Consider the following 10624-nt stretch of genomic DNA (forward strand, 5'->3'; position numbering starts at 1 on the left):
GGAACTGTCACTAGGAAGAGGCTGGCTCCTGATAATATTGGGTATAGTTACAAAAGAACTTGCACCTGAGAACGAAATAAAGTCTTTTTTTTTGTATTTGCAGAATATTAATATCTAAGATGCCAGTAAATCTCATTGGACAATATACTACATATTCTCCAACAGCTGAGCAATGTAGGGTAATGGTAACTGATGTATTCTGTAATAAATATATAATAACTCTTTCTTGTATGTTAAATGGCACTGACAGCTGCAAGTTACTTCAAGGAGATATATCACAGATACACTGGCATATTGGCAGAGGCTGGCACTTTGTTTAGAGGGAATACCTGCAAGTCATTATAAAGTTATTATCACTTGAGCTGAGCTGCCCAATAACCTATGAGAAACAGATTTTTATGTTGCAGATTTTACAGAGATTGTTGGTAACTTCATGGTGATTCACCCTGGTTACTAAATGCATTTAGTCAGTATTTTCTAAATGTATGTTACACTAAGATGACATCATCTGTTATTCCCAGATTCCCCTTTAGTAATCTTACCCAAATAGCTTTCAGACATAAATAATTTAAATAGATATTGAAATCCAAATAGACAATTCTGAAAATCATAACTAGTCACGAAATAGAAATATTTGTATTTCTGGGATTGAAGAAGATCTTTAGACATTAAAGGGTATATTTTCTAAATTGCAGGTTTGAAAAAGTGGAGATGTTGCCTATAGCAACCAATCAGAGTCTAGCTGTCATTTATTTAGTACATCCTACAAAATGACAGCTAGAATCTGATTGGTTGCTATAGGCAACATCTCCACTTTTTCAAACCCGCTGTTAAATTAATATACCCCTAACACACAATCATACTTCATACCACATCTCACGAAACAGATAAACCAATAGATGGGGCATTACATAGTTAAGTAAGATTACACATGGTAAAAACTTGCCAAGATAAACAACACTTTTGTAACACATCATGTGTATAATGTTTAATTCCAATGATTTTTTTCTTCCAGGGAGACAAATATTGTTGTTTCAATGTTCTTTACTTGTATATGTTTTTTCTGGTTTTTTTACATACTCTCAGTTTTATAACAGACATTGACAGACATCAGTTTATTTCTGCTGTGCAGTTGTCTCTAGTTTTACCTAGGCTTTATTTAGCAGGCCATGGGAACCAGGACAAGATAAAGGCAGGTAGTCAGTTTCCTCAGACTACTGGCTCCAGAGTATGGTGTCCCTGTATACAGTCTTCAGAAGTGCCTGCACGTTTATCCTGTCATCACTGCTAAATGGCTACAGGCTTTCCCTAAAGACAAGGTGGTTTGTTGTGGTTACAAGATTTAACTGAATGACCCATCAAGATAGCACAGTGTGACCAATTAGTGGCTGGAAGATATTTGTCTCCAGTGGAGGTAAATTTACTTAGCTTGAAATGGAAACTCTGCAATACAAGAGGACCCACCATGCATCATGACTTCTGCTGGGGTGAATAGGTCATGCTTGCCAACTCTCCCGGGATTTCCAGGAGACTCCCGCATTTCACGTGAGTCTCATGGACTACCGGGAGAGTGTGGCATTCTCCCGGATCTGCCCACTTCCTAGTGAAGTGGGCAGAATTAGGTCCAAAATGCCGCAATTCACCAGGAATCGCGCGTTTGGCCAAATTATGCAAATTTTGGAGCCTGCCAGGGAAGGTGGGCGTGCAGGGGGCGGGGCTCCGAAAAGCACGTAATTTTGGCCCAGTCCCCTGCACGCCCACCTTCCCCGGCAGGCTCCCGGATCATACTTGCCATAAGTTGGTAAGTATGGAATAGGTTTGCAGAGAAAGATGACCAGAGGAGCAGCAGCTTGCACAAGCAGGGGGAGGAGTTGGAGTGAGGGATGGCGTTCCTACAGAAGTACAGAGTAGGCACACTGATGCGTCTCATGTTGCAGAGCAGTGCAGAAATGAGATGTCATGTTGAGGAACAAGATTAATGAGGTAAAGGGGTGCAACCTGTTAAATTTTAGTGACATTCCTTGCCATGCTGGGGGGCATCTGGACATTTGCAATCCGCAAATCTCAGAGCTGGCGGGCCTGCCTCTGGTCTCATCCTTTTATTGGGACCTGCTGTCCTCCTCCATGTTGGGCACAGAGGCACTTCTCTAGGAGCACTCTGAGCAATGTAATAAAATATTTTGCACACGCAATTGCCCCGTTATAAAGACAGTTCTGATGTCCCGTCACTCTCATGAAAAATGTAAGCCATCAATGAGGTTAAACCAAGCAATATTTTAGATGAAAAAAACAAAAGTATTTTTTAATGACAGGGGCGAGACCTGTGGCGGATTCAGGGGGGGGGGGGGGGGCGATCGGGGCGATTGCCCCTCCCCTAGCAGGGGCTTGCTGCCGACATCTGCACACTATGCAGGTCCGTTCAGCAGGGACAGTGTGCTGCCCGGCTGCTCTGATAGTGTTTTAAACACAATCAGAGCAGCGGGACAGCACACTTTCACTGCTGAACGGACCTGCACATACTGTGCAGCCGCCGGCAGCCTTAGAACACAGAAAGGGGGCGAGGCCTAATTTGCCCCCCCTAAAATCGCCCGGGGTAGGACAAATGTCTGGGTCTGCCCCTGTGTGCAGGTCCGTTCGACAGAGACAGGCAGGGAGAGTGTGCTGCCCGGCTGCTCTGATTGTGTTTAAAAGTGGCCTTAAGAATCAAAAATGGGGCGGGGGACTAAATCACCCCCAATAAATCGCCCCCGTACAATACAATTCTAGATCCACCCCAGGGAGGGACTAAAACAGTAGGAGGTTGGACGTTGATAAGACGCTGCAAGTAGTGAACAGTCCACCTCTTCAGATTTTTCCATTTTTCTGCAAACCTTTTAGGTACTTCTAGGTTGAAGAGGTGTCTACCGAGTACACAGTGTAGTGTGCACCTTACTTTGCCCATCCAAAAGTATTCAGGTGCACTATGTAAATGATCTCCAGTGTCTGTTGGAGGAAAGTATTAGGGTGACCCCAGAGGTACACACCACACTCTCAAAGGCAGTTTATGGTGCATACTGGTGGATTAGAACTACAAACAGCCCTTTACACAGGTTCTCACATTATATTTCACATCTGATTTAAACAGTAAAACACTCAAAATTATTTCATATCCCATTGTTTTGGCTTATGTCAGAACACACAGCAATACCTTCACCACAACTCTTCTAAGGGCATATTTAACAATAACCTTTTTTTTTTCTGGCACAATCATTTTCTTTCATTATCGCAGTCATAAGGAATAAAAGATCATGACCATTTATTAAAAGTGTTCTACTCAAACAGCAATCACAGTAAATGTCAGTCCTGGCGACCACCTATCTCTTCTATGGTCACTATTGCAAGTGGCCACCTCTGCGATAGTCACCGGAGGGGAGAGCAGTAAGATGCAGTCAGGGATCTGAAGATCTTCAAATGAAAGATTTTTCAGAATGTCACAAAATCACGCAAAATAGCAGTGCCTATGGAAACCTATGGGGGCTGTTATTGCTTACGATAACAGTGGGACAGCAGCAGATTTCTCTGATCCCCTACATATGAATAGAGGGGATACTTAAATTTTAGTTGTTCCCCTGAAAACTGTTTTTGGGGATTAGGAACTTGTTTAATAGGCCCCTTAATACTGTATATACATATATATAGCAACAAGGGCTGGCTGGCAAATGAATGTTTTAAAGGAAACAATGGAGGTAACCCAGTGAGTCAGCCCAAGCTAGCCCACTATGGGCTCAGCACGGGGGGCAGATGCCTCCCAGCCCAGTCTGTCCCTGTACAGCAATGAGATCTCCAGAGAGCTCACATTATAATTTATCATGGTCATACTGCCTAGGGTTTGGATGGGAAAAGTCATGTCACCCTACAGCCCTAAGTCCTTGGTTATTGCCCCAATTTCCCAATCAGTCACTGGGATCATGTACACAGTATATAATGACACAGGGCATAGGAGCCAACTTTTTAAAATTATTAGGGGTGCTCACGTTACCCATCACCCTACCATGCGGCTGAAAAATACCATGCATAGACATGGTCAGTGGCGGTGTCTTTGCAAATATTGGAGGTGTTCAAGAAATACTAGTCTGATTATATCATCAAATGTTCTTACCCGTAGTAGTGGCATCCCAATGCCCTTATAACAGGTGACAGAGGCTGAGCACCTGGACTGCTCCATGTATGAGCACTGTAAAAAAAACCTCAGAGCGTCGCATGTATGCAAGAACCCAGCAATTTCTGGAATTCAAATGGGGACGACTAATTATAAGATATCTATGTACGCAGATGATATTCTTCCTACAGTTACCAATCCCCTCACCTCCATCCCATCCCTTCAAAAAGAACTCAACGAATATGGCGCAGTATCTAACTTTAAGATCAACATGGACAAATCGGAAATTCTCCCTCTTAACCTTCCTTCCCACCTATTAGATACCCTGAAGAGCCAAACAAATTTCCGATGGCAACGAGATAAACTTAAATACGTGGTGGATTTTCCTAATGACCCATTGTAATCAGATATATGCAGCTAACTTCCCCAGGCTCTTAGACTCACTCAAATGTGATCTTGAAAAATGGGATAGGCTATATATCTCTTGGCTCGGACGCATGGCGGTGGTAAAAATGAACCTCTTGCCACAAATTATTTGTTTCAAACCCTACCTGTTCGAGTACCCTCTCTTGTGCTACAGACCCTCCAGCAGCAAATTACCAGATTTGTTTGGGCGGGCAGACGACCCCCTGTGCGCGCTTGCACGCTCTTCCGACGAAACTCAGAGGGAGGGGTGGGCCTCCCAAACATCTCCAAATACTATAATGCTGCACACTTGACCCAACTAGTTTTATTTCACTCCCCATCTTCCACAAGGCTCTGGGTAGCCATTGAGGCTACTTTTTTTGCACTTACTCTCGCCCTATACATTACTTTGGATAGCAATCAAACATAGACCGCCACTCTCTTTACTCTTATCCACCACCCGTTTCTCCCTCCAGATATGGGACTACAGTACTCGCACGTTTCAACTAATAAAAAACTCGGAAGCTATGTTTCCACTGTGGAACAATACAGCCTTTGCACCAGGACAACAACACTCCTCTTTTCACCACTGGTCCCGACGAGGTCTAAGATTCACTACTGACATAGCGCCTATGCGGATATTCCCCGAAATTGCAGACTTACAACGACGATATGGCATTCCCCATGACCGTTTCTATCAATACCTTCAGTTAAGACATCTATATCAATCGATCCCAACGCTTAAGCTTATATACCAACTTACGCCTTTATAGTATTTTTGTAGAGGTAAATCCCTCCCTATTGGTTTAATCTCTACTTTTTACAGCATCATGGTGGCATTTCATCAACCTGCTAAAGACCGCTATGAGCTGAAGTGGGAAGAAGACCTTGGCGAGGAACTAGAGGTAGAAGAGTGGGTTAAGATCCGGTCACGAGTCCCTAAGAGCTCTATCTGTGTACGTACCAAGAGAACTCGTATAAGCTCTTATATAGATGGTATTTAGTTCCAACCCGCTTGAAAGCCATATATCCTGACTCCTCTAGTCAATGCTGGAGACTATGTGGGCAGGAAGGCTCATTCCAACATATTTGGTGGTCCTGTCCGAGACTTGTGGAATTCTGGCGGAAAATTTACAATTTAATTGATAGAGTCACCTCAGTAAAACTCCCCCCCTGCCCCTCATACTCACTATTACATAGGCCTATACCGGACGTTAACAAATATACAATGGCGCTTATGGGCCATATACTCAATGCAGCTAAATGCGCAATAGCAGCAAATTGGAAACATCCAGAATCCCCATCGCTGCCTGAAATTATCAATAGAGTATGGCAGACATAAAGCTGTGAACACATAACAAGCATTCTCAATGACCGTCCCAATAAATTTCGTGCGATTTGGGATCCTTGGCTCGCCTCCTATGGTACAGAACAGCCAAGGCCCGATTAGATTGGAGACTGATGTATATAGCATCAGAAGATGTTCAATATATGGTCTGTACCTGTAATACATTTAGATGCCAAGCCAGGTGCCCCTTCTCCTTCCCCCTCTCACCATACTAACATTTTTTCCTTTCCTTTCCCTTTTTCCTTCCCTCCCCCTGTCCCCTGCTCTCTCTCTTTTCTTTCCCTTTCTCTGTTTTTACTTTTATTGACAAAGTTCACATTGTTTTTCTCATCCGCAATGTATTTGTTGTTTGATCAATGTAACTTAATCTTTACACTGTTTTGAAAATTGAAAAATCTCCCTAATAAAATATGTTTAAAACAAAAACAAAAAAACAAAAACCTCAGGGCTGCCAAGAGGAATTTCAGGCCCCAGTACAGCAACTTCTTGGGGCTCCTTCCATTGCTGCCAAAGGGGTGGTGGTCACACCAGTTTGGAAACTCCAACCACTACACAGACAGGCCAGCTGCTCGCCCCCTTCTCGGTGCCCCTGAAAATACTGAGCATAGGTTCCACATATTTCATGGGTGTAAGTGCTCTCAGGGGAACACTTGCTCACACTGCCCACCCATGTTTTCTGCCTTGTGTGGCTCCTGGGGGGGTGACTCCTCTGTGTCAGGCTGGGAGTGTGGTGCAGGGCTGTGACATCATAGCCCAGAGATGGACTGGGCTAGCAGGTAATAAGCTGCCAGCTGGTGATCCCCCTCCATATCAGCGGCCGGCATCCAGTTTGGCGGCACATTGGGGAAATAAAAATACAGTAGAAGTAACTTTATGTGACTCATTCAGTGTTTAAAGTGTCCACAAACCCTTGGTGACTTAGATCACCTAGGGGTGGCGCCAGTCTGGTACGTACTTGGCGCACCACCCTTGCCATAAAAAAGGGAGGTGTCAGATAAGTACCCACCAATGGGAACAAATACCCACATTAGATATACATTTGTGTCCTTAAGCCAGCAACCTCCTTTTATATACAAAAATTATATGCCCCGACCAAGCCAACTCTCAGACACTTATGGGCAGAGCCGTAACTTAAAATTCTAGCGCCTGGGGCGAGAATGTCAAATGCCGCCCTCCTAGCCCTCAATTTTAACAAAATTAACCTAAAATATTCCTAAACTGCGTCCCCCTTCAGCGTTGCGCCCTGGACGGTCGCCCCTATCGCACAGCGCTAGTTACAGCCCTGCTTATGGGTGTCACGGTGCCTCACAGTGCTGGAACAATGGGCTCTATTCCAACCAAGGCACTATCTGTGTGTAGTTTGTATGTTGCCCCTGTGGTAAGTGGGTTTCCTCCCACAGTCAAAATTGGTAGGTTAAATAGCTTGTGATGAAATTGACCCTATTGCGCCTGTCTGTGGTAGAGATCTTAGACTGTAAGCTCCACTGGGGCAGGAGCTGAAGTGAATGGTTAAACATTCTCTGTAAAGCCCTATGTAACATGTTAGTGATATATTAATAAAGGTTAATAATTATTCAAGCTGCCTTCTTTATAATTATAACTGGGATAACCATTCTTTACACAACATCAATGACCACCAGTTCTTTTTTTTTCCCAATTATAAATTCATTAAACGTTTTCCATGAATTTGCACCAGGTATCTCATTCATATAAGCCCATTAAATGGCTGAATTTTTCAGCAAATGATTATGGCCAGTAAGGGATTTCTAGTTGGTAAATACAACTGTCAATCAGACCAGCTTTTCACACACATAGTAAAGTTTTAAGAATAAAAACATCTCTTTATCTAGTGTTTTATTTTCACATTTGTTGTACTTAAAGCTCAGTTATTGCACATTTTGCCATTTACACATGAGATCCAGTTACCGTGGTCAGCTGATCATAGCAGCTTACCGTCATTAGCCAACTGGATATTCTGCCAGTCTGCAATCTCAGTGATTCTGGTAAGCTAATGATCAGGATTGGTAGTTATTTTGGTTACACACACACATAGCGATTTGGGGCCCATATCATCATCATTTATTTATATAGCGCCACTGATTCCGCAGCGCTGTACAAAGAACTCACTCACATCAGTCCCTGCCCCATTGGAGCTTACAGTTTAAATTCTCTAACATACACACAGACAGACAGACAGAGAGAGAGAGAGAGAGAGAGAGAGAGAGAGAGAGAGTGAGAGACTAGGGTCAATTTTGATAGCAGCCAATTAACCTACCAGTATGTTTTTTGGAGTGTGGGAGGAAACCGGAGCACCCGGAGGAAACCCACGCAAACACGGGGTGAACATACAAATTCCACACAGATAAGGCCATGGTCGGGAATATATAATTAATTGTTCAAATCGCTACTCTTACAGTCATGTTTAGTGAATGAAGTCAGCTTGATTATCTTCTTCACATGACCAGCAAAGTTGTTATATTTACGAGTTTGTAGAATATCTGTGGAAAATAAAATGATATATATGAAAGTAATTTAGCCTAGAAAACAATGGAGCTCTCACAGCCAAAATGACAGTTATCAGTACACAAGCAGTCATTCTGGGATAAACAGGGTCATTTAACGTTTACAAAACAAATCACCCAACACGTGGGTTCAAATATGACAGTATTTCAGCCTGACAAGTAGTACAAGACTTGTAACTTTGGACTAGATTCCAAACAGGTTAAACACACCAAATAGCCCGAAATTAGTATAAGCACTTTCAAAACCTAAAAAGGTTTAAACATGTGTTATTCAGTGCCGGTTATAAGAACTGTACCTGTCTATGAAAGAAAATCTCACAGACGATATCAGGAAATACTCATCAAATTGCTGAACCGTGACATTTATCAATTGCACAAATTGCGGCTTTAATTACACAATTACACAAACAAGCCTTGAGCACAGGTGTAATTTAGTGTTTGTTTATGAACATCCAACATATGTTTAACAACAACCAGAAAGATAACTGCACCCAAAACAAAATATATAGCGTTGGGTGCAGGACAAGAAGTTAAAATTTAAAAAACAATTAAAGCAACTTACATTACAGGTACGATTTGCAGGGTCTTCAATGCCTATCATGGTCCTATAACCAAACTAGGAGTCAAACCGCCTCCATAAACTTTTTTGTGCATTAATGGGACATTTACAGGTGGGATTCAAATCCTCTTGCCCTTTTTTCCCGGCCTGTTTGATAAAGTCTGAGCAGTAGGAGTAGGGGGTTTGGCTTGGATCCTTTACAGCAATGGGAAACAAGTATGCTTTCGTTTTTTTATTGTGTTTGTGTTTTTGATGTGTTTAACTAAGGTCGCAGCACATTTTGGGGTATATTTACTAAACTGCGGGTTTGAAAAAGTGGGGATGTTGCCTATAGCAACCAATCGGATTCTAGCTGTCATTTATTTAGTACTTTCTACAAAATGACAGCTAGAATCTGATTGGTTGCTATAGGCAACATCCCCACTTTTTCAAACCAGCATCTTAGTAAATATACCCCTTGTGTTATTCTTCCTCTCTTGCTTGATTGCGCGTCCACAGTTTGGAAGTGGGCAGGGAGAGAACAATCTGTAGCCAATGGGATCATCAAAATGATCAAAGCAGCACTGTGTATTTCAGGTTATATCCAGATCATCCATTAGGCAACCTAGGCTCCCATCTAGAGCTAAGTGGGCACTGAGGGGCCTGGATTACCCCAATCCAATCCTATGTTTTACTTTTTTATAAACAGAGGACATAAGGGGTTCAAACCAATATATTGAGTGTGCTGATCTTGAATTTAGGCATGCAGTAAGCCACATAGATGTAGTGTGGAAAGAGCAGAGTCACTAACATCGCTGTAGTGATGTGAATCTCCTGTCACACTCACCCCTATATGAAATGAGGTTCACACATATACCTTATTCACTAAAAATATAGCATTTTAAATCTAGTTATTAACAAGTGTCTAAATAGGATATTACACTGAGACATTGCTTGATTTAAATCTATGGGAAGGGGGTGGGGTTCAGAATTGGGAAGGAAGGTTTTTGGGGGATTGCATTCTAAATTCAATATAGATTTTGGGGTCTGCATTGTATAGACACTACAAAGCTAGCAGAGATTGCGAGGGGGGGGTGTGCATTTTACACTACCCATATTTGGTGGTCTTCACTGTAAATTGACCTCCAGGACAGTGTCATCGCTGTATAGAGGTCACTATACTGCTGTCTGTATTGCATGTCACGATTAAAGATCTTTCAATTGTTTATCTGGCAAAAGAAAGCTTTCTGTATTGTATATTTTTGCACTATGGACCTCTACAGAGCTTGAGAGTAAAAAATATACACCCACGTATATGTAAGTACACCTGTTACCAACAGCAAATTGGAGGGTCCCACTGGAGAGACAACCACCAAAGTGCTATTATTGGGGGGGGATTAGTAGTGTTCCTGCGAATAACCCCATCTCTGAGAAGGCCAGGACAGCAGTGTGTGATATATAACATTACAACTGGTCAAAACTTCAGAATAACTGCAGTCTGGACAAGCAAGCACAGAAATAGATGGATTCCCGGTTAGACATTTCATTATCGTGCTGTATCTAGATTCTATGCGTCAGTGTTCTATTAAAGGAGCCGGTTTTTCATGTTTGACTTGATACTTTACCTGATGACTGTAGCATAATTAATTCTAACATTGATTTATACACAATTG

Source organism: Mixophyes fleayi, chromosome 3, assembly GCF_038048845.1.
Source record: "Mixophyes fleayi isolate aMixFle1 chromosome 3, aMixFle1.hap1, whole genome shotgun sequence".
NCBI lineage: Eukaryota > Metazoa > Chordata > Amphibia > Anura > Limnodynastidae > Mixophyes > Mixophyes fleayi.